This window comes from Sinohyriopsis cumingii, chromosome 12 (assembly GCF_028554795.1).
Source record: "Sinohyriopsis cumingii isolate HCF-2022 chromosome 12, ASM2855479v2, whole genome shotgun sequence".
NCBI classification, from domain to species: Eukaryota; Metazoa; Mollusca; class Bivalvia; order Unionida; family Unionidae; genus Sinohyriopsis; species Sinohyriopsis cumingii.
In genome coordinates this window covers 30,950,252-30,967,737 of record NC_142972.1, presented here as the reverse complement: position 1 = coordinate 30,967,737, position 17,486 = coordinate 30,950,252, and the positions used below count along the sequence as shown (strand labels likewise).

The window sequence follows — 17,486 nt, the reverse complement described above, 5'->3', positions numbered from 1 at the left end:
ACGCGCAGAGAAACAAAATTTAGTATTGAATGATATAGTAACAGTTAACGTCGATGCGGTCGAAGATGCATTAGCGATGAGTAAATCACCGTGGGTATTAGGATATGCTATGACGATTCATTCCGCACAAGGATTAACTATTTCTGATACAACTGTTTGGATTGTTGATGACCGCATTGAATGGTCAAATTTAGTTTACTTGGCTGTGTCCAGGGTAAGGAAGATGGATCAGTTGCACAGGATTGTATTAGATACGTCAACGAAGTCAGCCGCGAACACGTTAACACAAAAAGATCAAATAGGAAAAAAATTAAACAGTTACCGACAAAGCGACAAAAAAAATAATAGAGAGTTTAACCTGGATGTTGAATTTGTGTTATCGCTACGTGAGCGTCAGAATAATCACTGCGCGAGTTGTAATTGTTTATTATTATGGCAGTATTCGAAAAACGACCCAAGACAATTTACCGTAGATAGAATAGACAGTAATCGTGGTCACACACGTAAAAATGTAATGTTGACCTGCCTTGAGTGTAACCGACGCAGAGGTGCTGCTGCAGTTATTTAAGTGCGAATCACTTTAGTGATCGGGGTGGTAATTGCGTATCCGCGGGGATTACCTGAAGTTGCTCGCGTGTGAATCCACGCTGAGGAGCTGTCGAATCTAATCTATAAATTGCGTTTCTCCCAGTTGATCTGGTCACGCTGGATATCTTATGTGTAGTAACACTCCACGTGGGATCAGTTGCTCTTTTTTTTCCTCCTTCTAGTTCACCCGGTTCATATAAATACCTAACGATGACATTACCCAGCAACGGGGACGCTAGCTGTTGTCCGTGTGCGACGCCGGGTATATATTTTTTTGTGATTGCATTTACAGGTTTCATATTAATTGCTCTGGTAATTTCATTATTCAGTGCGTGGATCACGTTTGGCAGTCTTGCAACCCATTCACGAGATCGTGTATCGTAAATGAATTCCCTCGCGTACTGGTATCCAAATAATCTCTCAGCGAGTGTTCTATTAAATCGCTCAACAATTGCCTGATCGCGATGAATTTCAGTGTGTCCTCGTCGCACGGTAACGTTATGCTGGGCTGTCAACGATGATACCGCGCCCTGAAATTCCTTGCCAGGATCAACTTGTAATAATCGTGGCCATCGTAGACCACCTTGCGGTGTGAGTCCTCGTTGATAAATTCGCGAAAACGCAGAGGCAACTTCGGACGCTTTTTTAGTCGCTAACGGTTCTGCTTCTTTGTATCTACTGGCAACATCAACTACTGTTAGCGCATATTTGTATGTTCGGCCACGGATAGTATCATGAGGCAGGAATAGTATGTCAGCCTGATGAACTTCATTGGGCACACTAACATCAAAATGTGCAAAGTTGATTTGTTTCGGCGGTGGTAGGTAGATTTGCCATATTGCTTGTTTTGACAGCCAATTTTTGGCAACCTCGCGTGTTACTGATGCCGCGTTGGCGAGTTTATTAATTGCTGAGTTACCTCTCCAGTATCCGATTGGAGAATAATAAATCGCTTGCATTTTTATTTAATTATCCAGCCCCGATTACTAATTTAGATTTCATCGCTGATCTTATTAACCAATTAGCGAGTGATTCCTTAAATGATTTATTTTTTATAGCGCCGAGTGCATGAATTAATTTCACATCCGCGATATGCCTGTCTTGCAGATCTTTACTTCGATAAGCAATATCATGTAAGTGACACGCTGCGTCGATAGCGTTTATCGGATACTCTCCAGGTTTTGGTTTAGATTGTTCATCAAGTCTAATATCTAAACGAGTACCCGGTCCACAGTAATTGTATCCCGGAATATGTTTTTCTCCGGGATATTTACTCCAAGGGGTACCTGGAAGTCGTCCGAGCGCGGCTGCGATGTCACCTCCCCGTTTGTCAAGGCTTTTTTTTTTTGAAATCTAAATTTTTTTGTGCCGCATTGAGTACACGTACCTGAAGTTGCTAGTCTGTTATTTTTTGTTGTAATGGTTGTTATATCGTTTGTGGAGGTTCGCGCCTTACACTTTACACAATATAGATCCATAATTATTATTCTTTGTATACAAATGGAAATTACAGATTTTTCTGCGACGCGGCGAAGGGAGCCAATCAAGCATAATTCAGTGCTACCAAACTCGATCCGGATGATTATTATAGGACCGTCAGGATCGGGTAAAACACAGTTGTTGTTGAACCTGATTATGAAGTGGATGAAGTGGGACAAACTGTATTTGGTAGCACCATCTGTAGATGATCAGCGATGCTATGATGTAATAAAAGATTTTAATGAGAGTGCACGAGCGCTGAGTGACGAAGACGTAGTTGAATTTATAACTGATATTGAAGAAGCTCCGTCTGTGGAAGACCTTGACGGTGAAATAAATAACCTAGTAGTGTACGATGATATCATGTTGGACAAACAAAAAAATCCTGCGAGAATATTCTCACGGGGACGTCATAAAAACACTGATGTCATTTATGTTACACAGCGTTATACACAAATTCCAAAAGTAATCAGGGATAACTGTAATCTTCTTGCGGTGTTTAATGGAGTTGATGTTCACACGTTAAGAAATATTCATCAAACCTGGTGTAGTGGTGACATGGACATAAATAAATTCAAAAATTTCTTTAGTCGCGCCCAAAGAACCCCTCACGGATTTGTGACAATAAACCTGCACGACCCGCGAACACGATATCGCGTCGGCCTCGATACAATTTTTGCAGCGTAAATTATTTCTGGAAATGCGAAGCATTTTACGCGTGTTTTATGTAAGACCGTAGAAGGGTTTATTTCATCAAAATAGGGTTCTATCAAGGAATAATTGTTGTAGAACAGTTATTTTTCTATTTAGTTTTGGTCTGTTCACCCTCCCTGCTGCTAATGTTGCCCAAATCAATTCATTGTTGCAGACTTCAATCGTTTGAAAGTCCAAGTGTTTGCTTTTTAGTGTTGAGTAGCACGTTGGTTTTAGTAACCACTGTCATATTTAATAATGAATGATCTTAATTTGTACAAATGTAAATGACCTAGATGCTAGGAAGCTCTCTGTTGTTAAACTGGGTTGAATAGTTTCTGATACGTGTTTTAAAGGCGTTTCTGTGTTTAAGAACTGCAACAAGAAAAACAGTTCTTATATTTAGCGGTTGGTCGCCATCATTAACATAAACTTGAAAGGCAGCGATGCGAGAAGTTTTCGGTCAAATTCAAATGAATTCCTTTAACTGATTTTTGTGAGGCAGTCGTATAAAACGTTTGTACTTTTGTGTGGGATGGTCATATTTAATCGCAAGTCAAAGTTATAGTAAAACAAAACAGAACAATCTTCAGGCCAGAATGCATTAAAATGGGGCTAATTCTGTTGAAACGTTTCTTCTAGAATGAATATTGTTGTCTGCTACAGTGCAGTCAGTGCATCTTTGCTAGCCAAGGTTCCGATATGCCTATCGTCACCTTGGCATATCGAGCAGATAGTTCCGTGCTTCGTGTCTTTAAATTTCATTGGATGCAGCGGCAAGCCACCGCATCCAATCAAAATTAAGTTGTTCAAATTTGAACACTGTTCCAACGTGATCGAAACAAGGAGAGCACACAACTTGGATGGATTGATAAATAAGCAATTTTTCAGTGTCGGTCCGTGTTTCCACAATTATGTTTCACTCAAATACACCTCTGATGGCTTCGCTCTGGTACATAGTCATACTTTCGATGTTAAACTTCCAAAGTATTGTTTTTAGGTCACTCGCAACCACAATTTTCGGGGGATGTACAATGAACCACGTTATTGTTAGTTGGCATTATATACTAAGGAAGGTAACACATGAAATCCAATGAATGTCGCTAGGGAAAAGCACCTATATAGCAGTTCGATCCGGCAAGGTGTATATATGGTTATCGGAACCTTGGTTAGCGAAGACGCGGTCAGTGAAACTAAAACGGTATACTTTTCTGTAGCATAATAGGTTATGACTCCTTAAGCAGCATGGAGTGTGAATTAAACATTATTTAAGAGTCGGTTCGCGAAAATAAAGCGCCCTACGAAAATAAAAATACAAGGTCAATAACGCCAAACCGAAGCCTGTAACTGACCGAGATGTCTCTAATTGGGTTAGCTCATTTTGTTACTTTATCTTTGTCGCTTGTGTTTTCAAATTTGTATGCGTGCTCGTTTACCCACTCGGACACTCATTTTTGGTCGTCACCCTCCCGGCTGCTGTTCTTAACTAAAATTTTGATCAAGACCTACACGATATCGCGACAGAGGATCATGTAAATTTATCGTGCTAAGTCCATGTGGGGCAGCTTGTGCACGTGAAAAGAAGTTTTTGAACTTAATCATATCCATACCTCCTGGACACCCAGTCTGATGAATATTTCGCAGAGTATGTGTATCAACTCCATTAAACACAACTAAAATATTGCAGTTATGTCTGATCACTTTAGGTATTTGTGCATATCGCCGAGGAACACAAATCATGTCTGTGTTTTTGTGCCTGCCTCGAGAAAATAACCGAGCTGGATCTGATTGTTTGTCCATCATCACATCATCATATACAACGAGATTATTAACAAATCCATCGAGATAATCTACAGATGGGGCTTCATCAATATCGATGATAATATCAATATTATCATTACCATCATCGTCCAACAAGTTTGAAATTTCATTAAAATCTTTAAGTACATCGTAGCACCTCTGATCATCTACAGATGGTGCCATTAAATATAACTTATCCAACTTGAGCCATCTCCTTATCAGATTCAGCAACATTTGCGTCTTACCAGACTCGGATGGACTTATGATAATTGCCCTGATAGAATTCGGTAGCGCTGGATGATGCTTGACTGGCTCTTGCTTTCGTGTCGCTGAGAAATCAATGATATCCATGTTGTAGAAATATAATAAATAATATGAATATATAATGTGTTCGATGCAGAGCATCCACCCCTACAAGTGGATGAACAACAATAGCAACAACAACAAAAATAAAAAGCGCACCCTCACAGGCAAGTGTGTGAAATTTATCTCCCATGACAAGTCAAGGAAAACAGGTGGTGATATCGCCGCTTCATTAGGAAAATGACCAGGAGCTCCATGGGCTAAATACCCAGGAGACAAACATCTTCCTGGATATAATTATTGTGGTCCTGGAACCCGACATGATATCCAACTCGACGAGCGAAATAAACCAAGAACTGGAGAGTATCCAATAAATGCGATTGATCAAGCATGTTACGTTAATAATGTAGCATATAAAAATAAGGATTTACAACAACGACATATTGCAGATGTGAAGTTGATTCACTTGTTAAATTCCATAAAAAATAAATCTTTCAAAGAAACACTTGCCAGCTTTCTAGCAAAATCGGCGATGAAAGGTAAACTAGTATTATGGGCCGGTAATTAATCAACCGATTATTATAATAATGCAATCGATTTATTATAGCCCAAGAGGATATTGGAGGGGTAGAGCATCGATTGGTAAACTAGCTGATACAGCAAATGTCACATGTTATGTTGCTGCTAATTGGTTAGCACGACAGGCAGTATATCAAATTTATCTACAACCATCTAAAACAATTCAGTACGTACATTTTGATTTCAGCATTCCAAATGAAGTTCATCAAGCATATATTTTGTTTTTACCACACGATACTATTAAAATTAGTAGACGTCAATCAAGAAAATACAAATACGCGTTGACTATCGTTGACGTTACAGGTAGATATAAAGAAGCAGAACCACTATCAGCTAAAACAGCAACTGAAGTTGCATTTGCGTTTGAACGGATTTATCAACGAGGACACTTGCGATGGCCACAGTTGCTACATGTTGATCCTGGAAAGGAATTTCTTGGTGCAGTATCATATCTGATGAAAAAACATAACGCCAAAATCAAACGAGGACATATCGCAATTCATCGCGATCAGGCGATTGCTGAACGATTGAATCGAGCAGTTGCTGAGCGGTTATTTGGATATCAGTATGCGCAGGAAATATCCCTGAACAAAGTTCAAAACGACAAGAGATCCCGTGTATGGGTTACAAGAGTACCAAGCGTGATAGCCTCGTCAAATGAAATCATTGATTCAACTTCTATGAAACCGATCAACGCGATCACAAAAAGAACGAATGCCAATAAAAACGTCATGACTCCTTTCTCAAAACAACCAGTACTAGGTGATGGGAATGTAAGATATTTATATGAACCTGGTGAACTTTGAAGGCGGTAAAAAAAAGAGCAAGTGATCGCATATGAAGGTGACGACACATACAATTTCCAGCGTGGTAAGATCCACGGGTAGACCTGCAATCTACAGATTAGATTCCACTGCTCCTCAGCGTGAATTTGGACGTGAACAATTACAAGTAATTCCTGAAGACACACAATTACCACCGCGTTTACTTTTGTGAACTAGTACCTCTCTGTCGATTACATTCAAGACAGGTCAGCATCACATTTTCACGTGTGTGACCCAGACTAGTATAAATTCTATCTACGGTAAACTGTCTTGGATTATTATTTGAATATTGCCACACTATTACTGTGTTACAGCTCGCACAATGATTATTCTGTTGTTGCTTTAGCGTCAAGAGAAATTCAGCATCGGGATCAAAGTCGTGCTTTTTTGTCATACTGTTTATAACTAATTTTTTTCTTACTATATCATCGTTAAATTCCTGCGTTTTATTATTATTTTCTGTGAAGTCTACGATAACCCTCCGTAGCTGAGACATTTTTTCTGACTCGAGACACTGCGAGATACAATAAATTTGACTATTAGATACGATCATCTACAGTCCAGATATTATTGTCAGAAATAGTTAATCCTTGTGACGAATGAATCGTTATAGCATATCCTAGCGTCCATGGAGTTTTCTCCATCGTTAACGCGCTCTCAACAACACTGACAGGAACTAAAACAATATCATTTAACACAAGATTTTGTTTACTACCACAACCTGGAATTTTAACGTTGATATTTTGCCAACGAGTATCGGCTGGTCGATAAAACAATGGTACGGGTAGATTTGAAAACTTTCCTTTATGGAACATAAATAATTGTTGTTGAAGTATATCACGAACAATCTTTCTGCTTGTGAACTATCAAATCATCTGGCCTCAACATATTCCAAAAATCATTCATGGGAGTTTCTGAAAATATGTCACGCATTATTTCACACTGAATTTTATTTCGTTGTAGTCGTATTAATTTCTTAAGCTCTCTTAATTCTGGATCAAGCGATCTACGATCAACAATTATTTCTTCATAATGATCAAGACATGTTTTTAACCATCCATGCGGAGACAATCCAACAAAAGGCGGTGGTTGCCCTTGATCGCCACACAAGATAACAGCAGTATTTTTTGACAACAACCAATCAAGAAATATTTTTAATGTCTCCAGCGACACTGTACATATTTCATCCCAGATAATAATCTTTGGAATATATTTTTCACCCATTCGTTCAGGAGTCCATGTATCTCCCATCGGAAAAAGTTATGATAATTATGAGATTTTACTCCTTGCTCTTTCATTTCTCTGGGGTGTCTATCTGTAGGGTTAACACAATTATATCAAGTCCAAAAAATAATTCGACCACACGTGTTGTTTTACCAGAACATTCCGGTCCATTGAGATAAGCAGTCTTATGTCTAGTCACAGGATCATATTCCGAAGGTGCTGATGACAATTTTGATATTCGATTATTTTTGTAATAAATATCCTTAATTTCAACGTCGGCAGATTCAGAACAACTATCTTTTCTTCTTTTATTCTCCATTCGCCTCATGATGCATAAGCGCCGATATGTAGTTGTTCTTGCAATCCTGTATTTTTATTGATATAAAATGAATCTGTGAAGACTCTAACAGCGGCATTAGGAAATCTGTTTATTATCGATAATAGATTTATCAAAACGTAGTCAAGCATCGCAGATCTTAAACGAGTATACTACGGTGACTCATCATCGGTATAGCTCACAATTGTACCTAATTTAGTTCCGTCTGATAAGTTAACATAACTTAGACTTATAAATATGTTTCTCTTCGTTATATCAGCAATTATAAAATCTAACTCATCATCGTCTACAGCTAATATCGTACAATGTCGTTTATGATCGTATGATACTCCTTGCCTAAATATACCGATTATTTTTCTGCCAAGATCTTTTGCGATTTTATTCTCAAAATCAGTTATGTCAAGATTTTCATCATCATAATATTTCTTTTGTTGTGGTAACCAAACTTGCCTCTGCGACCGCTATGATATCGCTGCTTCCCTTACAGTTAACAATTATAGCATTTTTACTTCAAGCAGATTTCAACAGACTAGATGACCAGAGTTAAACGGACCCTTACCAGATTTAGACCTGACCGGATTTGCACTCATTAAGTCATTTAAGTTTGATGAAGGTCTTCATCCGATTTGTTATGTCTGGTTTGGAAAACATTTTTCAGAAATAATGTGGGCACCAACAGTATTATTATGCTATATGCTTGAAGTAAAAATATATATACAGCATAATCTAACGACTTTATTTCTATCACTGTTGATAATGTTGGTTCATGAACAGTGATATTAATTTTGGATTTTTTTCACATACATTTAATTCTGCGTTGGAATTCATCGTTGATTTATTCGATGTGATAACTACCTGAAGGTATATTCACATCATTCCAGTCTGGTGTTCCATCTGGTTTATTATTATACGAAAATACCAGGGAATTCTTTGCTTGCAACCCACTTAATGAATTTGATGTAATATTTGGCCAGCTGTGATATACTCGTAATTGTGCGGGCGCTATTTATTTCGCTGAAATTGCAGTTGGAAAGTTGACGCTGAACTCAGGATTGGTTGAGATTGCTGATATCATCGTCGTTTTTGACGGAGTTGTATTAGCGACGATTTGTTGCAGTAGTTCTTGCGATGATGACACAAATTATAACCCTTGATTTTAAATAAGGATTCTAAATCCCGATTTCTGAATCGGACGTAGATTCTGATACAGTCATTGTAAATCTTAATCATTTCTGTGAACTCAATATCTGATATTATTCCATCGTTAAGACTTGATAATATCAACAAAGATAATTTGGGGTATGCTAGCGACGCTATATGCAATTTTTTTATACTCATGTAATTTTATATTTGTGCAGGTATGTATTTTTGCGATGATATTAAGAATATCAGGAGTTGTTGTTGCAGCTGAAACAAAGTGTTACAACTGCTGGTGATGGCATTGTTATTGCTGATAGCAATATGCCGGTTCCAGCGATGACAGCGGACGCTGAATACACAATTATGTCAACGACAACTACACGCCTGCGATATGTTTTTTTTTACTTTTACTGTATATTCGTCAACGATATATATAATTTTCAGTTTGGTTTGAAAGTCACATGCTTGATTGTGTCTGTAATGTTACGCTGCAACATCACGTTGAACGTCCATTGGGGAGTTCATTATATAGTAGGTGGTAGTTTAGCGACTAATTCAAGACACCAATAGTACAAGAAAACTAAAAAAGATCTTCGGGTTCCACATCAAGTGTTACCTCGTCGTTTCGCTCCAAAATCACTAACACATATCCAGAGGATCCAGTTAGTGAATAACACCGTGAAATTGTGGTAGATATCGTAAATGTCGTAGTGCCGAGTGATGAGAACCTGTATATACCAGTAACATCAGCGCGATATTTGATGGATTTATTGAGTGGTGTCCATAATGCTGATCCAGACGCCACTGTATATACTGCATTGTCGGTGATCTTTTTGATGTTAGAGAATTTAATACCGATTAATGTTGGCTTTCCAAATAAGTCATCAACGAATCCATTTTTTTTGTGCAAAAATTTATAAACGATTGTACATGATTAGAATATTCAGACCTAAATGTGGTCATTCCATCACTGATTGTCATTAACGAGTTTATCATCAGAATATTGCTATCACCGACGTATTTCTTTGTTGCAGCGTCATCGCTTGATTCTGGTTCTTCAAGACCAGTATTTTATTATTATTCATACTGAAAGAACCAGTCATTGTATCACCTGAAATTAGTAAACGATCATTGATCTCAGTTTTGATTGTGGTGTTGTTGCTGTCTACGTATCTTTTGTTACCACATCATCATCTGATTTTGGTTTCCTCACATTATTAATTGTATTTTTACTCATATTGAGATCGCCATACATAATATCTCCAATTCTTGAGATGCGTCCGGTAATCTCTCCCATGAGTTTAAAAAATGAGTCAGTCAAGTTTTTAATTTTACCGTTTTTAGTATACATCATTAGGCTATCTTCGGTCGCATTTGGAACCCGCAGAATAATATCTGTCAACGGAATATTGCTCGTATTTGATCGTCCTTGTTTATACTGAAATAAAAAAAAAACTACTTCATTTTGGTCCACAATTGCGAGACATAAAAGATTAGCTAGTTTATCCTCGACCTCGTCATGGATTGCATATTTAGATAAATCGCCTTGCTGAATTTTCCTCAGGCGAGAAGATCTTCCGTAAATATATACCATTATACTTTAAGATCTGTTTAAAACGACGGTGGAACCGTCTACTTGTATACTCCTGCACGACTTTATGAGGTGGTGTTGTTCATGATGACACAGCGTCGAGTACAGCGAGAACTTCACGGCCAAATATTGGCGGATCAGTTGTTGTTTGTGTTGGTAATGTTGAATAACAGACAGGAGTGCTTTGCACTCCGCCGACATATTTTAAAAATTCATTTGGTGGCGCCAACCCATAGGAATCGAAATAAACAATTCCACGTGGATCAATCGCGTATGTAACTCAATGAGTACCTGGACCAGAACGTCCATCGAGATTAATGATACCGGTTTCAACACGGCTTGGTTGTTTTTGGTAACTGGTCACGCATAAAAACACCTCTGAATTTTTTTTAATATTAAATCGCTTAGCAGCATCAAATTAATCAAAATTGGACATAGGAAGGACACGCGTTGCGTCTAACGAAGTGTCCAGAGAAGTCCTAAACCCTTTCCGTACTATGAATGGGGAGTTCCTAGCAGCCTTAGACTCTTTCCTTTTTTTGGTAGTCTTTATACAGAGACCAATTGCTTTCTTTAGTGCCATCTCAGCAACATTTCCAACAGCACCAAGTGCAGCTGCTTTTGCAACAGCTGGGACTGCAGAGGTTATTAACGCTGGTATAGCTGCAAGAAGTGGAAATATACCACCCGTTTTGACTGCGTCTATAATGGCACCTGCAGAAAGATTAATTCGTAAACCGGTTTTTAATTGTTTGGCTTCACTGAATAGCATGAGCTGACGTTCCGTCAATGATAGTTTATTTGGACCACCTATGATCTATTCTTGTTTTAGTGCTATTTTTGTTCCGCATTTATTTGCTGATTTCGATTGAAGTTTTTTAATCTGACCAGAAGTCAGACTGACACTAACGTGATGATAAGACTTTATAATATCATGGGCGATTTAGATACATGTTTTCCACTGGGGCATCAGTAACTCTCATTCGTCCTTCAGCACCTTCAAGGAACATTGTTTTGTCTTAAAGTATAACAGCGATTGCTCTTTAATTAGTTATAGCTCCTCTTGCCACACGAGCTCGAAAGTGTGTATCAATGCCAGGTGATCCAGCGAAATGTAATAAATCGGATACAGTGTTGTAAAATATAGTTCTGATAGTTGCAAACCAGAATGCACGTGCAACATGATTATGATCAAAATTTAATAATATATCTTCAGATGGTTCTTGATGTCCATTTATTCTCAGTGAAACTCCAGTAATACCAAGTTTGTCAAATATCATTACACTGTGTGTCTGTGAATTTATTCGTTCAGTACTTTGGAAAGCAACAAATATATGTCGTGGTGCAGAAATACCTTGTTATCATGCTATCTGCCATGTGAAAAAACCATTAGTTGTAATTTAAACACTATCTGTGGTCATCGTCAATGAATATAATGTTGATTTACCACCTGAGTCCATAAAAGAGAGCAGCGGTTGTTCTTCAGTGAACAATGGTTTCAGTATTGGCATCCACAATGAAAGTTTTGTCAGTATTACTTTGCCAAAATCACCAGCAGTACCAGCAGGGTGCCAGATTGCACCATCGTCAGTAGCCTGTCTTACAAGTACAACTGCATGCTTGGCTTCGAAAATGACTTTTCTGATATTTCTGCAAAATCCAAAGATGTGGGACAATGGAATTGCAAATGAAAATCTACTTCCATCTTTCAGCAATGATCGACGTGCTGCGGATCCTAAGTTGAAATTTTGATTAGCACCATGAGCCACCGGCCGCACATCAGCGTCAGCGCCGTCGGCGGCGTTTTTTGGTCGTCTTATATTAGACGGTCCTTTGTCTAGGTGGTTAGAAGAATCCTTCACAAACATCATTGACGGACCAGCCGATCTTGAATAATCATTGGAATATCTTGCAAGACTCAATATCGTCGTGGCAATGTCGACGTCTTTCTGAATTGATTCAGTATTTATTCCGTCGATGATATACGTAGCACATTCGAACAATGCCATAATGTCATTATTAACAAAGCAAACACTAACATCAGCTCCATATTCAGTATTATCTGTTTTTAAAATTTCACTTTTTACTTCAATAAATGCTTCAGCGGGTAAGAAATATCTGCTTGTATCCTGAACTTGCAATTCAGTTCGCCCACGCTGATTTGGCTGTCGTGCATCATAAGAATAATATTGATAATCACGCACATATTCATCTTTGAGAATTGGTGCATCTATGTCAAATGCTGGATCTGATACAAGTTTAAACATTTTATTATAATTGTTATCGTATAACACGAAGACCACTTCCTGCTATCAGACAAGCAGTTATATTTGTTTCTTTTTCTGACAGGGGTACACCAGTCAACTCTGCTAATTTTTTATTTGCGGCTTGGTTGATTGTTTTACACACATTTGATTGCATAACGTCAGTACTAGGTAATTTGACTGCCTGAGGTTTTCGTCGTATTAATCGTGCTAGTCTATCCTTGATTGCTGATTATGCTTTAGTAGCAGCATCACCAAAAGTACCAATACTTTTATCAAGAACAACGTTAATAGCTTTCGTTGATAATTGTTTTGCAATCGGTATTGCTTTTAGGGCTATTTTTTTTAAATAGACCCTGAACAACATCATCAAGTCCATCTCCGTAGATTACTACTTTATATCTTGGTAATCGTGAATTTGTCACCCTGACTATGACCGGTCCACCTTGAGCATTTTGTATGACCATCTTATTTTATTGTCACCGATCTAACTACATATCTTCAATCACTGTGGTAATTATGGGCGATTTCATCGATGAGGGACCGATAAACATTAATGTCCATGATACCGTCTGTAAATAATCGTTGACAAATACCAGCTGCTTCATTATTAATTTCTGGGAAGTTCTATACATCTAGTTTTCCGCCAATCAGAATTTGTAGTCTTTCAACATCGGCAAGGACGTTGCTGGGACAGGGAGTAATAAGACCACTTCCTCGAGTAACCACTTTCAGTGGCACTGGGGCCAGGACCTGTATCATAAAACATTTCTTTATTACCTGCTGCTGAGTCTGATTCCATTTTTTGTTCTAAATTCTGTTTAAATTTAGTAAAACTTTTCTTTATTGCCTGCTGCTGAGTCTGATTCCATTTTTTGTTCTAAATTCTGTTTAAATTTAGTAAAACTTTTATCATCCTTTTTGATAGACTGAAGATTATTAGCGATGATATATACATATTTAATCCAATTTTCAGGCTTCAGAGATGTAACATATTTGGGTTTTACGTAGTTTTTTCTTTCATCGTATCCATTCGCGGCAATATTTATTATTTGTGCCGGATCCTTGATAGCGCTAACACCTTGAGGCGTAAATTTATCCATATAATTAATTTTAGGTTGTTGTTTTGGAGGTTGTGGCTGTGGTGGTTGTGGCTGTGGTTTTCGTTGTAACCATGAAAATTATTTATCTATTCCACTGATAAATGCAGTATATATTCTATCACTATCTCTGCCCTGATCGATGTCATAGTATATATTCGAAATATCTATTTGTACCAACATTTCTCTTTTATTTAAACTTGCAATCTCAGATAACTGATCCAGGCTTTAAACACCTCCTATGACGGCAATACTCTTGTCTGCAAATGTATTAATCACTTCAATTTTTTCTTTTATTTGTTTTGGTGCTGGTTCTAATACATGATTCTTTACATCACCCCTATTTCAGCACGTGCTTGGTCAATACCTTTAAGTATTTATTGCATTGGTTGAGCATTAGCTATTTCACCTGGAAGTTCTCATAGAATCTTTTTCGTTGTTTTCTTACTGCTATTTTTCCAGTTGCTTTAGCGGTTTGCTACAGCGTAGGAAGAAGACTTTTGGTAGCCTCTGTAACTCCTCTGTTAGCCTTCGTAACCGGTTTAAATAATTTTTCTGCACCTTCTGTAAATTCCACCTGAGACTCCTGAAGAGCTAGTAATTTTGTCCGACAGAATCACGGACTGGAATATATTTTTTAATTACCTCTAGTCGCTCTCGAGCTAGTCTAGCTGTACGAGATTCCATTATTGATATAATATGATTTAATTACGCACACACTACAGCAGCATGGAGAGTGACGACCAACAATGAGTGTCCGAGTGAATAAACAAGCACACATACAAATTTAAAAATACAAGCGACAGAGATAAATTAAAAAAACGAGCTAACCCGATTAGAGAAATCTTGGCCAGTTAGAGGCTTCGGTTTGGCATTATTGACCTTATATTTGCATTTTCGTAATAAGCTTTATTTTCACGAACTGGCTCTTTTAAAAAATGATATGTTCACCCTCCCTGCTGTTCATTAGCTTTCGACCTTATCACATGGCCTTAATCAGAGGAATGCCATCTAGGCTGGAATCACGTAGTCATCAAAATGTTGACCACGTGACAAACCCTTCTTTAGAACTGCAGATGCTCCAATATGTAATCACTGTTCAACACTGGCCAGACGTTTCGGGCGGCAATGGGCTGACCAGTGTTTCGTATTATGACATCTGTATATGGGGGACGTTTAAATCAATGCCATTTTCAGCGCAAACCTCCGGATATGTAGTTTAGTTATGTGGAAGACACTTCACCATAATTCATGAATACGATATTGAATAATACACAGAACATCTCATTTCCATGGATGCAAAATTCTATTTCACTTATAAAGTGGTAGAAGATGGGATGTTGCCGTTTTTTGGATACTTTTATTCATAATTTAGATGATAGGGGAACAAAATTTACCATTTACAACAAAACTACCCACACAGATCAGTATCTAAACTTTATCTCTGGCCACCATCTTCAACATAAGAGATAGTGGTGAGATCTCCGTTGCGTCGGGAGAACAGCATGTTTAGTTTTGAGGAAGACTCAGTATTGGAGGTCTATCTTATTAAGAAAGCGTTGGGGACAATGGTTACACAGACTGGATGTTGGTGTTTACTGAAAAAGAACGGAGAAGGGAAGAACATCGGAAGGAGAAAGGAGACAAATGTGTAACTGTCCCTTTATCATATATTGGTGAACTCTCCGAAACATTACAAAATATCGTCCCAAAACATGGAGCTAATGTGATCCGTTGACCTTATAACACCATCTGCTCAAGTTTGATACATCCAGTAGACCAAACTCCTTTGAGTACGAAGTGATCAGTCATATATAATCTCCAGTGTGATAATTCTGGAAACAGTACGAAGTGATCAGTCATATATAATCTCCAGTGTGATAATTCTGGAAACAGTACGAAGTGATCAGTCATATATAATCTCCAGTGTGATAATTCTGGAAACAGTACGAAGTGATCAGTCATATATAATCTCCAGTGTGATAATTCTGGAAACAATACGAAGTGATCAGTCATATATAATCTCCAGTGTGATAATTCTGGAAACAATACATTTGGGAAACCGCTAGAAGCCTTGAAGCAAGAGTTAAAGAACACTTGTACACCAGCAGCTGCAAACTATTCAGTTACTAGAATGTGATTTTTAAGGACATTGGCATCATTTGCATCATTTATAGAGACTGGAAAGGCTTTTATTCTATGTCGTATTCTGGATTTTCAGAAGAAGGTATTGATTTTGCGTTAAGCAACAATGGACATAGTTAATAACCATTCAATGGACATAATTAATAATCATTCAATGGACATAGTTAATAACTATCCAATGGACATAATTAATAATCATTCAATGGACATAGTTAATAACCATTCAATGGACATAATTAATAATCATTCAATGGACATAGTTAATAACCATCCAATGGACATAATTAATAACCATTCAATGGACATACTTAATAACCATTCAATGAACATAATTAATAATCATTCAGCAATTGTTTCAGTCCCATATTGATGTCCAGACGATTAATATTAAAATTAGTTCAAATTATGCTGAGTGTTTTTGGTAGATTATTCTTAAAGTTGTTGCTTGTATCAGTGGAGGTTCTCAAACTTTGTTAGACAAAGGAGAAAATAATTTCAAACTTCAAAGACCTTCTGGAATCATGAATTTAAATTACTTCAAAAGAAACCAAACGTTGACAGAATACTGCCAGTCGACATAGATGTAAGTTATTTGTGAAAAAGCAATCGTTGATGGACGAATAACAGACAACATATCTCTAAATTACTTCTGAAGAAAGCAATCGTTGATCCAAGACAGAACCAGTGCCATACCATAAACTCAGAAGTTAAGAAAATGTGTTTAATAAAACAAAAATTAAAGTTATGGCCTGAAAATCTAATTCGGTAATCTACATAGGAATACAAATATTCTACCAAATTTAATTTGCCTAAGTCAAGTGATCTTCGCTTGAGGCAAATAGTCTTTGCCTAAGTCAACTGGTCTTTGCATACTAATGTTAAAATGTTTTGTGTAGAATGGGAATAAGACCCAAAGTTCAAAAGTGCGAAACAAATTAAAGTTTGATGTAATGGCATGAAAATGTAAAATGCCATCTACTAAAGACCAGAATGAAGTGAATACAATTTTCCAAGCCCAAGACTTGTTCTGACGCACTAAAATGGATTCTGGACGGTCGTACGGACGGACTGCAGCAAAGCTATATGTCCCTTCAGCTATCATAGTGGGGGACATTAAAGTGTAATAAGCAAAATGAGTTCATTTTCTATTACAGTTATCGATATTATATGAAGGACATTTGTCCCAGCAATGTACTCTAATGAGGAATTTGTTATTTAATAATTTACTAGATCTGTACAGTTAACGTACGGTTCATCGCTCCGGTGGCCTAGTGGTTAGAGCGTCGGCCTCGGATGCGGGAGGTCGTGGGTTCGATCCCCGGCCAAGTCATACGAGAGACTTGCAAAAATGGTACTAACAGATGCCTCGCTTGGCGCTCAGCATTAAGAGGTTAGTGTTGGGACTGGTCGGCCTGGTGT

At 37.7% G+C, this 17,486-nt stretch overlaps 1 protein-coding gene across 1 annotated transcript in view; it reads right to left on the bottom strand.

Moving 5' to 3' along the window:
• Nucleotides 1-17,486, bottom strand: part of LOC149786190 (pyruvate dehydrogenase E1 component subunit alpha, mitochondrial-like) — a 92,812-nt gene that overhangs the window by 32,651 nt on the left and 42,675 nt on the right. The window lies entirely within an intron of this gene.